The following is a 13,396-nucleotide window of genomic DNA, read 5'->3' on the forward strand; positions in this document are numbered from 1 at the left end:
GTGGGAGACATCAGACTTCCTCACCTCTCCCAGATGGGAAGGGAGGAGCAAGAGTCATTTTTACAAGAAAGCTTGACCAACGGAGACCTTCCTAGCCAACAAGAACCTTAATGATCACAGAATTTCTTTTTGGTGAATTCCCGTGTTTCTTTTACAGTTTCTGATTCCAAATGAGAACATACATTTTTCTGTGTTTGATCTGCTGGATAAGATTTGGTAAGATATTTATTAATCACTTATCATTAAAATGCCTATAAAATAATTAATGTTTTATATTCTGTTATGCCATTACAGTAAGAATAATTTGCTGATTATGATGTTTATACCAAACCAGATTTCAATTAAAGAGGTATGTGTGTATAATTATATACGTGTGTGTGTGTTTGCTAAATTGGAGCTCAATGTTGTGTTAATTTGTCAGAAGATTAACAGCTAGAGAACAAGTACTCAAAGAGGAAGTAAGTAGAAACATTCAAGATAAAAAGTAATTAAGTAATAAGGAATTAATTCAAGGTTTGAAAATCATGACTTACTAGATATCTTGCTTCCGTTTCATTTGTTTGAAAAGTTTTAAGTTTGAAGAAAATCATTGAACAGGTAATTTATCACACAGAACAAAATTATCAATACAGATGGACATTTTTTTTCGTATTTCACATAATAGAAGTCTCAAACTCTCGAATGTTGTACGCAAGAACTGTAATCCTTCTGTTGGCTGTTAATGGTAATAAAGTTTACTAATATTAGCAATATGACTGTCTCCTTTATGAGAGAACTTCTTGTTCTAGCATGAGCGAGAATGACTTGTTGGTTACGGCTGAACAAGCCATTCCACTTTCACTAAATGAAAACTGTAGCAAATTCACTAAGTCGAAATGAATTATAGTCCTCTGGTGGAATTTTGTGAAAGATTATTTTCTTTAGGTTTTAATTGTCTTTTATAAATTATTGACTATGCACTCTAAAAACATTACACATCAAGTAGAAATTAATATTTTGCTTTTATTTTCAGTTGAATATTTGAACCAATCATAGTTCTTGTGTTTTAGAAACTAGGCAATAGTGCACAGTTTTTGTTGTAAATTTAATGCATTTGGGGTGCTTTTTAAAAAGACATTTTAAGTTTGTGATACATGGTATCTGCGTCTTAACTTGAAATTTAGAGAAACTTGAACTCTATGCCACCAGACATAGTTATCATCTAATATCATAGTTCATAGTTATTTTGATATCATAGTTTGCACACTTTGGTGTAGACTTCCAGAGATTATTATTTTGATTAGAATTAGCCAGTTCCCTGTGTTTTCAACAGGGAAAATGAAATTATACTTCTTAAGTATTTTTTGTTTCTGTCAAAAGTTTAGTTCATTTGTGGGTAAAATAGAATAACAAGACTTTTAGATATTAACAAACAGAGAATATAACAATTAAAGACTTTCATAATTTGAGAGAATTTTTAAACACATGTAGACTTAAGTTTCTTATATTTAAAAATATCTTCACTCAATAAAAAGATTTTTCTGGAGTTTCAATGGGCTATTCTTTCATTCTGCTTGTACAAAGTTTTTCTTTCTTCACGGGAGATTCTGATCTATTCTATCTATAGTTGGTCTCTCCTGTCAACACTGAATATTATTGATGAGGTCTTCTCTATACAAAAGGAAAATGAGCAAAACATTTAGAAAGTATTTATAGATTACAAGGCAAGCAGGAAGGTAACTAAACAGATCGAATAAAGGTATTTATCTACATGTACATTCAAATTATGTGTACATATATTCTTACTGTCTCTGCTAACTGCTAAATTTGCAGTTTTTGTTGTTTCTGTTATTCTAGTAGTAAGAATAGGAAAATATTTCTGTAAGGGCCAAATAATAAGTAGGTGAAGTTTGTGGATCATAGAGTCAATGTGTCCTTTCAGCTCTGCTATCTGACTTTGAATGCAGCTTTAGACTCAATAAAAATAGACCAGTGTGGCTCTGTTCACAAATCTTTATTTAATCTATTGGATTACTTATAATTTTTAAATATCACAAAATATGGCCAGTTTATATTTTTTATTCATTTAAAATTATGAAAGTTGAGGCTGGAAAGATGACTCAGAGGTTAAAAGCACTGGCTGGTCTTCCCGAGGAACTGAGTTCAAATCCCACATCCACATGGCAACTCACGATTTGTGACTCCTGTTCCAGGGAATCTGACACCATCACACAGACATACATGCAGGTAAAACATCAATGAACATAAAATACGAATAAATACAGTACTTTAAAAATATGAAGCTATTCTTAGATTGCTGACCAGATTTGTTCTTCCTGACATAGTTTGTAAATTAGTTTTAGTCCTGTGGGAGACAAGTTGAAAACAGATTAATTCAGCTCTCTTTTCCCATGTCATAGCTAAGAAAATTGAAACAGAGATTTAGAGTCATTTTTTTTCTAAAATTATAGACCTTGTCCTCTTCTGTATAGTTTAAATAATAATTTGGTTAAAATTCAAATTGTTTTTTTAATATAAGTTTTTTCAAATTGCATGAATGAGTGCTATAATTAAATTTGTTCACACCTTCTCTCCTTGTATATCCCTCCATTTCTAGCTACCAGCTCAGGCATGAGCATTGCAGTTCTGCATGTGAATACAGCACCCATCTCATTCCTGCACTCCCAAGAGGCACTGTGTAAATTTTAATTGGAATATTATGACAAAAACCGAGTGGCCACAATCTTTCCATGAGATAACTGATTCTTAATAATGATCCAGGGAAACCTTTAGCACTCCCCTTCAGGATGAATAGAAATGTCTTCAAACATAACTTCAGAAAGAGTTCCCTTTATAATGTGATTAACATCTCTCTGTCCAAGTACAGAACAGTTCAATCATACAGCCTCCCCCTGGAGACATTATAACTCTACACTCAGTGTGATATTGCTACAATGTGTAACTAACTGACAACCAAACATTATGAAATTGTTTAAACACAATGAATTTTTTTCATATATGTAATACAAATGTATGTATTTGCGCATATGTATGTATATATACATATATATGCATATGTGTGTCTCTTTCCTATTTGGGACAATTTATAGATGGGTACTGTATCTGTATCACTTTCACCTCTCTCTCTGCTCCAATTCCTCCCATGGTCCCTTGTGTGTGACCTTGAGACATTTGATCTTGTACTTCACTTTTTTTACTTAAACACTGAAGGGGTAAATGCTAAATAAAGACAAGGCAGGGCTTACATGCAGTGATTGCCAAGGAATCAGGAGTCATAGCTAACACTGTAGTTACGATAAAATTCCATTTTATTTTCTTAACTAAAAAACAGAGGAGGGGGGCTGGAGAGATGGCTCAGAGGTTAAAAGCACTGTCTGCTCTTCTGGAGGTCCTGAGTTCAATTCCCAGCAACCACATGGTGGCACACAACCATCTGTAATGAGATCTGGTGCCCTCTTCTGGCATGCGGGCGTACATGGAGGCAGAATGTTGTATACATAATAAATCGATCAATCAATCAATCAATCAATCAATAAATAAATAAATAGAGAGGGTTTCCTTTTTCTTTCAGACCGTTTAGAATATAAGTAGAATTTGAGGGAAGGATCAGCGGTATTCCTAAGATGTGCGCATTGTTCAGTGATTTTTCTGCTACACAGTTATGGGCCTCCTGAGTTCTCAGCTTATACAACCTTGAAAGTCAGAAGGCAGGTGATCCATTCTCAGCCATTGCCAAGTGAGAATGAGTTTGAAGTCAACGATTGTAGTAGCATATGAGAGAGCACTTCTGTCTCCTCCTTCCATTTAATGGGAGAAAAAAACAACACCCAGTTAAGTGAAATAAACGAGAAAAAATTGTCTCAAGGAGGATGAAAGTGGAATGATGGTTACATAAAGCATTGAGGGATAAGGGGAGAGGGTGGAGGGGGTCTTCCGATAGGTACAACAGTACAGCAGGGTTGGAAGAGTGAACTGTCTGATCTGTTAAATAGTAGGTGAACAGTACCCAACAAAAATGTACTGTGTGGTACAAGACAACCAGAGGATCTTGATTGTTATCACCATAACTATGTGGTAAATGAGAGGTTGTGTATGTGGGTTCCCCTGATTTGATCTTTACACAACATAGATGTATTGAACTGTTACAATCCATCACTTCTTTTCATTTATTTTAGGTGTTATTTATCTTAGATGTTGAGTTTCACGTGCTTGACTTTGTGAGGTATAACACAGAAAGCATTTTAAGCAGGCCTCATTATCTGCAGTATGGCAATCATTAATTTGTCTTTTTCATAAATTTCCCCCTTCCTCCTTACGGCACTAAGCCATAACTTAGAATCGCATTGTACATGTAGGAGTTTCGGCAAAATCAATCCAGTATACATTTGGACCATGATATATTTCCGTGTTCAATCAAATCTTCTCTATTTTTATGTAAAATACCTTTCCCCTTTAGTATTTATTTATGTGAGTATTTACTATGTGAGTATATATTTCTATTTCTTATCTTTATTCTAGTCTTTTGTTATTTTCTTTCTTGTTGTCGTCTCCTCTCCTTCTAATTCTTCCTCTGTACCCTTCCTCTTCTATTCTGCTTTCTTCTATTTTGAAAAGAACCAGTGAACTTTCGTTAGCAGCACCCTTTTTGAACTAGCTTAAAATAATTCATGAACACCCATTCCCTTAAAGTTCTGTATCAAATGCCACTGAATCTAAGTACTTTAAAAATTTATTACTAGATGCATTCCTTTTCCCTTGAGCTCCCAAGAGACTAAAGGTACTGAGTGTGTAACTCACTCCTAAAAGTCAGCTTGAGACACAAGTTCTTCCATGAGATCCAATCCTAGGCCAAGGCCAGTTGGGTATTAAGATTGTCTTACAATAGACTTAAAGAGCCTTCATGATTAGCTAATCAAAATGAACAAAAAAACACAAAGTAACAAACAACAACCCCACTACCTCCAAAAAATTCCAAAGCCATACTAACAAAAAAAATCAGTTAGAATAGGGAAAAACTTCCAAAAGAAAAATAAGTAAAATTGGAAAAAATAAATGTAATTATGGAAATATTAATTGAAATTTTCACTTGCTTGCTTCTGGATATTTTAAAAATCATAGTTCACAAATCTATTACTTATGTAATCCTAACCATTTATTTCCTATACCAATTATTCTAAATGGACTGACTTTTTTCAGTTTCTATTCCTATATTTTAAGCTAGAAGTGAAAGTCACACTCACAGTTTACAGTTGTTAAGAACAATTCACACTGTGGCAGTAGATGTCTTTACGCCTTCTTACTTTTAATGGGATAATCACTGCTAGGATTTTATCATTTTAATAAGCCACATTTCTATTTGAGGTATGTGTGTATATTAACCAGTATATGAAGTAATATTAATTAAATGCAAAGTAATGTTAATTAAAATTATCCTCTCTAGGTCTTTTGTTATGGTACACATTTCGCCAGGAAATCATTCGCAATTTTGAATTTGTGTTATTGGCCGAGTATGTAGCTATGTCTATGCATGTACATGTATGTTTGATATTAGGGATATTTTAGAGTTTAAGATGACTTCAAAAAGTAGTATATGCTCATAATTTCAGAATTTGTGAAGTTGGGGTTGGAGGACCCCTGTGACTAGAAATTCAAGACCATTCTAGGTCTTGGGAAATAATTGAGACTCTGCCCTAAATAAATAAATAAAAGCTTTATCTTTTGTATTCGTGGAAAATTTACTTTATCAAAGTGTAATTTAAATGCAGAAAATGTACAGATTTAACTGAACATATTGATACATTTTGAGAAATATGTGTACCATATTTTACAAGACACATAAAAATCATATCAATTGTGATGTAAAATATTTCCCTAAACCCAAATGCCTTGTGGCCTTTGCAATTGATTTTCTTCTTACTCTGATTCCATTTGATCCAAACCTCTTTTCTGATACTCCACATTAGATGTCTTTTGTTTAGAATTTCATATAAATGATTGCTTTCATTTTCTAGCCTTTTATATCTTCTTCTTGACATAAAATTTTTTACTATGCTTGTCTATATTGTAGTACTTCACTACTATTTATTGCTTGGGAAGTAATGAATTACACAGACTACAACAACTCAGCTATTCTTGTGTTTTTGATTGGCTTGTGGGTTCTTTCAGAAGTAGTTTGTTATGAAAAGCATGGTACTATCAACTTGGATATACTTTTATGAGGACACGCTTTCAGTTGTCAGTGTTAACATCTAGATATGAACAGTCAGGGTCCAATAACATGCATATTTTCACTGTAAGAATTTTATCAACTTGTTTTCTAAATTATTGCATCATTTTCCCACTTCCTTCTACAGTCTAAATAGCTTTATATTCTCAATAATATTTCTCTGGCCATTAGTCTTTATCACTTACCATTTTAGTGTGTGTGTATGGCTTATTTTTTAATTTTTATATTTTGGATGGCTAATGATGAATCTTTGCTTGGGATACTTTGCCGTTATATTGGATTTCTTTTGCCAAGTTGAACAAGACTGTTATTTTGTCTTTTTATATGCACAGTCCACACATACTCTTACATTTATATATAGTTTTTAGACACATGCTTTTCAGGTATACACATACTGAATATTAATATTCTTGTTAATGCGACTTAGAAAACAATCCTGTTTTATTAGGTAAAATAAATTTATTTTTCTCCTTTTCTTTGAACATGTATTTGTAGCTATCCATCAGAGTCTGGTGAGTTCATCCATGGGTATATAAGTGAAGGAAATGTCTGCCTCTGTCCAGACATCTTTCAGTAGGGAGTGGTAAAATCCTCTAACCCATGCTTGATTGTTGATGGGTGAGTCTAGAGCAGGCTTTTGGAGGCTGAATCCTCTGTGGTCACAGCATGGTTACCTTGGGTGGCTTGCCCTGAAAACAGTATTTCATAGCCCTTCTCACTATCCTCTTGACTTCTATTCTACCCATATGCTTTTTCTTACTGCTTCCTGCATATGAAGGGATGAGATAAATAATCTATTTCTGGCTAAGCACTCAACCATCACTTATTCTAAGTGCTGTGAGCTGTACTTCTGATTGAGTTTTGGAGTAGCATTAGCTTTTAGATATAAATATAGATGTTTGGAAACCACCCTGTCAATTTTTGCAAACAACTGTGGTAAGATCTCGTCTAGGGCCCGAGGATTGGGCCTGTGGATTTTGGACTGTGTTCATATTTTAGGCATGAATTCCTTCTTTTGAACTTTCCTCCAATCCAGTTAGAGAGAACAGTCTTTTACCCCCGTAACAGTCAAGTTATGATTGCACCAAGTGAATATATTTTTCCTGGTGGATTGGTTTTGTTGTTCAGATGGTTCACAATGGGGTAAAGAATGTCAATGGCTCCTTTTCTTGTCAAGCAACTGTACAGCACTGCCTGTCACTATGAAACTGAGCCAGCAGGGAGGAAATTTACATAGAACTAACTTAATTTCTCCCTCTCTTGCATCCGCTGAAATTTGGGAGCATTATCTAGTCTTACATACTAATTCCCTCTCCCCTCTGAATCAATCTCTCTCTCTCTCTCTCTCTCTCTCTCTCCCAATTATTAAGGTACTTTTTCTCCCAGATTTTAAGGTACTTTCAATTTTTGGAGTTACAAACATAAATCTTGTGATACCTTCAATTAAGGACTAATTTTCTATACTTCTCATTTACATTTTTATGAGTAAAAAAAGTTGGATGGACAAGAGTACAAGAATGACTTGTGATGTTAACTTTCTATGAAATTCTGCCATATAATATCCAAAGTTAAATTAATATCTGTTTTCACAATCATTCTCAGTATTTTAAATAAATTTCTATAAATTATGTCTCTCTGAATAACATTTTACTGAAGAATGACAACATCAGGCCTGGGGAGACAATTCAATGGCTAATGATTCTTAATTTGAAAGCATTAGGATCTGAGTTAGAATCCCCTGTCGTGAATTAGGTTGGTATAAGTAACCAGGCTAGCTCAAGAGTAACAGGAATACTTTAATGGTTAAAGAGAGGAAACTTACACTGTAAGAATGGGAGTTCTGAAATCCTATAAGTCTGTCAGGCACCGCGAAGAGACTCCACACATGCATCCGCTGGTTTTTCTACCTGGGCTCTAGGTGACCACACCCTCACTAGATGTGATTGGTTGAAACTGTCAGTTGATAGTTTCCCCATCATCTCCCCCTTTGTCTAAAAAAGATAGATCCAAACCCAATACAACTATATACAATAGGAACAGATACCAAATATAAAATTACAAACAGTAAACAATATTAAGCAAGGAACATATGACAAAAGTTTTACTAAACATTCTATTTCAAGGAGTCTAAATAATGTATTGAAATTAAGTTTGGCTAAATCATGAGGAAGGTAACTACAATTATCTAATCTTTAACACCATCAAAGATCTAAGAAGGGAAACAATATTACTTGAGTAAACAGGAAGTGTAATTGAGAAACTTTCAAGTTGCATAACAAATGACAGAGACAACTGACTACCTGGGCAATCACCCAAAGTCTCATTTGCAATGTTGAAGCAACCAACTTTGGCTAAGGCCTAACATAACTGACATACCATTTTCAAAGGCAAGAAACTTTTCAAAAGTATTTTACCCTGTTTTGGCAGGATATGACAGTCCTGTTTTATCCATTTACAGATACTTTGTATCTCTGTCAGTGGTTGAGGTATGGGCATTTCTTTGCCCAAAGGCCAGCTCTGCCAAGAAGAAAGGCTCCAGGTGGAGTGTCTTTGGTGCTCAGCATTCTCTCAGGAATAGATTGGTGTTGTTAGGATCGATTGTGTCTTATTACCACCAAACTCTAAGTTAGATTAAAGGCCATTTCCTATAGCTCTTTGAAGAGATTGAAGACTATCTATCTATACTGAATATAATATCTATGTATCTGAAGAACCTGATTAACCTAAATATAAATATAACAAACATAGATGACTATTAATCTATAATTCTCAATTCCTATCTAACTTTAAGACGAAGATAACAAACAATTGTGCAATAAATCAGAACAATGACCCTCAAATGTAAACAATGTATAAGTATCTTGATCAGAGGTAGTAGTGTACACTGCAATATGGTAAATATATATGTCAATACATAAACAATGTTTCAAATAGAGGTAGAAGCAAACATGCATAGAATATTCAATATAATTTAACTATGTATCAAAATACAAGAATTGATACCAATATAATTGTCTAAAAACAATAAGTCACAAATACCAATTTATTATCCCATCATCCACTTATCCCTTTTTTTTTCCAAGAAGATCCCTGAGCCTATAAAATGTCTCCCCCATCCCTCAACCATATACCAGTTATAACCAACCCCTAAATGATGTCTCTAAACCTGAGGGCGAACTTTGCTGGGAGAGGGGACGTCGTCCTCTAAAATTGCATCCAGCTGTTATGGGGGCCACGTTCTTCTTAGGGGATCCTGTGAAAGTAAATGATGGTTAATTTCCAAGATTAATATTTGGTCTAGTAAAATTGCAAATAGTCTCTGAGAATTTTGTGGAGGTCAGGCCAGAACATTGTAAAAGATGTGCACCATTTCAGCTAACCAAGTTGGAACCGTCTTGTGCAGCTGGTACCCAAAAACAGGTCTTGTAGTAGCGCTAACAGCATCATGATGTCATATTAACCAAGTGGAATGTTGTTGTGGGAACACCATCTTCTTCCTGGAAACTTCAAAGATTACTGCAGGGCACCAAGTGACGCGAATTAGGTAGGTATGATAAGTAACCAGGCTAGCTCAAGAGTAACAGGAATACTTTAATGGTTAAAGGGGGGGGGGGGGGACTTACACTGTAAGAATGGGAGTTCCAAAATCCAATAGGTCCGGCAGTCACCGTGAAAGTGCACCTGCATCCCTAGGCTTTTCTACCTTGGCTCTAGGTGGCCACACCCTAACTAGGTGTGATTGGTTGAAACTATCAATTGATAGTTTCCCCATCAATCCCCAGTGCCCATGAAAACAGGTGGGAATACCTGTGAGTGTCTATAGCACCAGCATGAAGAGCCAGAGACAAGTGGACCTTTAGAGTTCCCCTTTACTGGTAATTTAGTAAAATGACTAGCTTGTGGGTTTTTGAGCTATCCTGTCACAAGACAGTCACATTGAGTGTGGAAAAAAAGGTTTCTGGTGCTTTGCAATGGTCTTCTCATAAATGCACACAGGGGTCTGTGCCAATACATTTATGTGCCTGCACCATGTGTACATACACACATGGTATCAATGAGTGTAACAATCACTTGTGAGTAGTAACTTTCAGAATAAGGCCCAAGGTTGTTAGTGCCCAATTATTCCCATTTAAAGTCTTCTCATTCTCTGTAAGTCTATCCATCTAATGCATTGTTTTAACAGGAAAGACTGATCTCATCACTATTCTCTTTGTAACCTCAGTTTTCTGTCTTGATATTTTAGGATATTTAAATTTGCCATCGAAAGGCAATGGACGGCATAAAAATCTTGGTGAGTCTTATTGAGTGATTTTTCTCTACATTTTGGGGAGTTTGTTGAGTTTGCAAACCATGCCTTACAATTATGTCCTTAGTTAATGAAACAGGCCTTCTCTCTTCTCCCACCAAGTAACTCTCCTCAAGGAAGTAGCACGTTTAAATTTGTTTAAATTTCTCTGCACCCTTTGTCTTCATTCTCATCTATGATGTGTTCCTGCAGAAAGAAATTTCCATATCTTATATGATTTTATAATTTGAATGTTTATTACACAATTGTACTTTTCCTTAATTGGAGTTTTAATTGTACTTTTCTTTAACTGATGCTGTTTTTTGTGACTTCTAAAGTTTGCCTTAATAGCTTCTTTCTCTTGCTTTTGAAATGACATTGTTTTCTTCTATTCTGAATTAGAATGCTTTAAAAATTAGCAATTAATGCTATACCTGGTAATAGATGCTATATTTTTCTGATGACTATTTAGACGAAGTCTTTTCCCCTTATTTAAATAAAAGTTTTCTGACTAGTTAATTTCTCATTACTCCTTCTAGGATGAGGCAAAGTCTATCAGGGTTTGTTACCAAGCAGCTCTTTGGATTATCAGATTATATTTTGCCCTTGTCCAAACTCTGTGATAAATGTGGCATGTAACATGAAGAGGCCCTGCTTGTTGTTGGGGTTTCTATCCCACCTGGTACCCCACAACTGTTTAGCCACAAAGAAAATCACATAAAAGTCTCCATAAATTATAAGCTGATTGGCCCATTAGCTCTAGCCTCTCATTGGCTAACTCTCACATCTTGATTAACCCATTTTTTGATCTATGTTAGCCATGTGGCTCAGTACCTTTTTTCAGTGGAGCAGATCACATCCTGCTGCTTCAGTGGTCTAGGCAGGAGTAGGAGGAATCAGCTTCCTCCTTCCCAGAATTCTCCTGTTCTCATTACATCATTTCTACTTTCTGTCTGGTTTTCCCACCTATACTTCCTGCCTGGCCAATCAGCGTTTATCTATAACATGATTGACAGAATACAGACAATTCTCCAGCACCAGGGGCAGATACGTATAACTCACACAATTTGTTCAGCACAACAAGTTCATAGCCACCATAGAACTAAATGTTCCTCCTTATGTCTTCCTTTATCTCTGGCACTTACTGTGTATGCAGGATCAAAGGTCTTCTCATTACATATCCATTGTTAACCTGGGAAAGTTGTGCAAGTGTTAAAGCTCCTTGACTGGCTTCTTTCCTCCAAATTACTATGACAATAATGCATCTGTATGCTCTAAATTAGAATTATTATAAGTATTGTATCTTATGCGCAATATTAAAATAGTGTTTTTGTTCTTTTCTTCCTGTGGTCAATTTCTAAATTTTGAATTGCTGAGATGAAGTTTACTAATGTCTTTTAAGTATTTGACAAGTACTAAAAAATTTACTTCCTAAATAGAGTTACCAGATTAATGTTCTAGATGTAGTACAAACTTATGCCCTCATTAAAATATTTTATACTTATGCTTATTCAATAATTCACAATTTTGGAAAGCTATGAAAAGCTAAATATAAAGCAGCCATTATATCACTGCCTTACAATGATTACTGCTATTGAACATTTCAGTTATTTCATTTTCTGGCTTATTTCTTTCTAGGATGAGCAGATGAGTAGATGAATAGATAGATTATGTACAGATAGTTATAGAAAGATAGATGATAATAGGTAGATAAAAATTTTTACTCTTTGTGCCACTGTGCAAAAGCCTGTGACTGATAACTTTAGAATTAATGCAGTTGTTTACTTTATTAATTTAAATCTTATCAAATACATAATTTTAATGCTAAAAAACTCTGAAACAACATTTTATCATTGCATTCTCTCAGCATTCATTTGTATGTATTTTGTATATATACACACATTCATTTTGTTGGGATGATTCTCTTCACTTTCTCTGTCCTCTCTTCCTCTTCACTTTTTCTTCTTCTCAGGCTCTTGCTATGTCACCACGGCTAACCATGTCCGGGCGGTACTTCTGCCTCACGTTTCCAAGTGCTGGCATTATATGCCTTAGAATGAATTTTTCACTACTTTAAGTTTAAAAGCAAAATGGTAGACTTTATTTTTATTTGTGTTAATATTGGTACTGGCAAGCTTAAGTTTTTCCTAATTAATAAGTACCCTTCTGTAAAGCTTTTGGGGGGATTCACAATCAGTTTATCTGTCTTCACTGCTGATGTTTCCAGTGATTAGTAAAAGGAATGATTTCAGCCTGACACTTTCTATTTTATTTGAAAAGAGTGTTTGTCATTTTTAACCTATCACATTTGTTCATATTTGTTGTTATTTTTATAACTTCAAGCTCAGGGAGGCTTTTTGTTTGATCCAATGTAAGTTTTAGCATTGTAGCTGCTCAGTAGATCACATTAAAGTGCCAATATCGGGAACTCACCAATGCCAGCTGGCCTGGGTCTGAAAAAGCATGGGATAAAACCAGACTCGCTGAACATAGCGGAAAATGAGGACTACTGAGAACTCAAGAACAATGGCAATGGGTTTCTGATCCTACTGCACATACTGGCTTTGTGGGAGCCTAGGCAGTTTGGATGCTCACCTTACTAGACCTGGAAGGAGGTGGGTGGTCCTTGGACTTCCCACAGGGCAGGGAACCCTGACTGCTCTTTGGGCTGATGAGGGAGGGGGACTTGGTCGGGGGAGGGGGAGCGAAATGGGAGGCGGTGGCGGGGAAGAGACAGAAATCTTTAATAAATAAATAAATTTAAAAAATTAAATAAAGTGCCAATAAAATAGAATTCAGTTCACTTGTACAATATTGCAGCAATAAAACTGCAATGTTAACCTAATACTCATACTGACTTTTCTTTTTTTACAGAGACTAATAGA

Source organism: Microtus oregoni, unplaced genomic scaffold, assembly GCF_018167655.1.
Source record: "Microtus oregoni isolate MIOR12 unplaced genomic scaffold, Mior012 000030F_ref0000283, whole genome shotgun sequence".
In the NCBI taxonomy this organism is placed as follows: Eukaryota; Metazoa; Chordata; class Mammalia; order Rodentia; family Cricetidae; genus Microtus; species Microtus oregoni.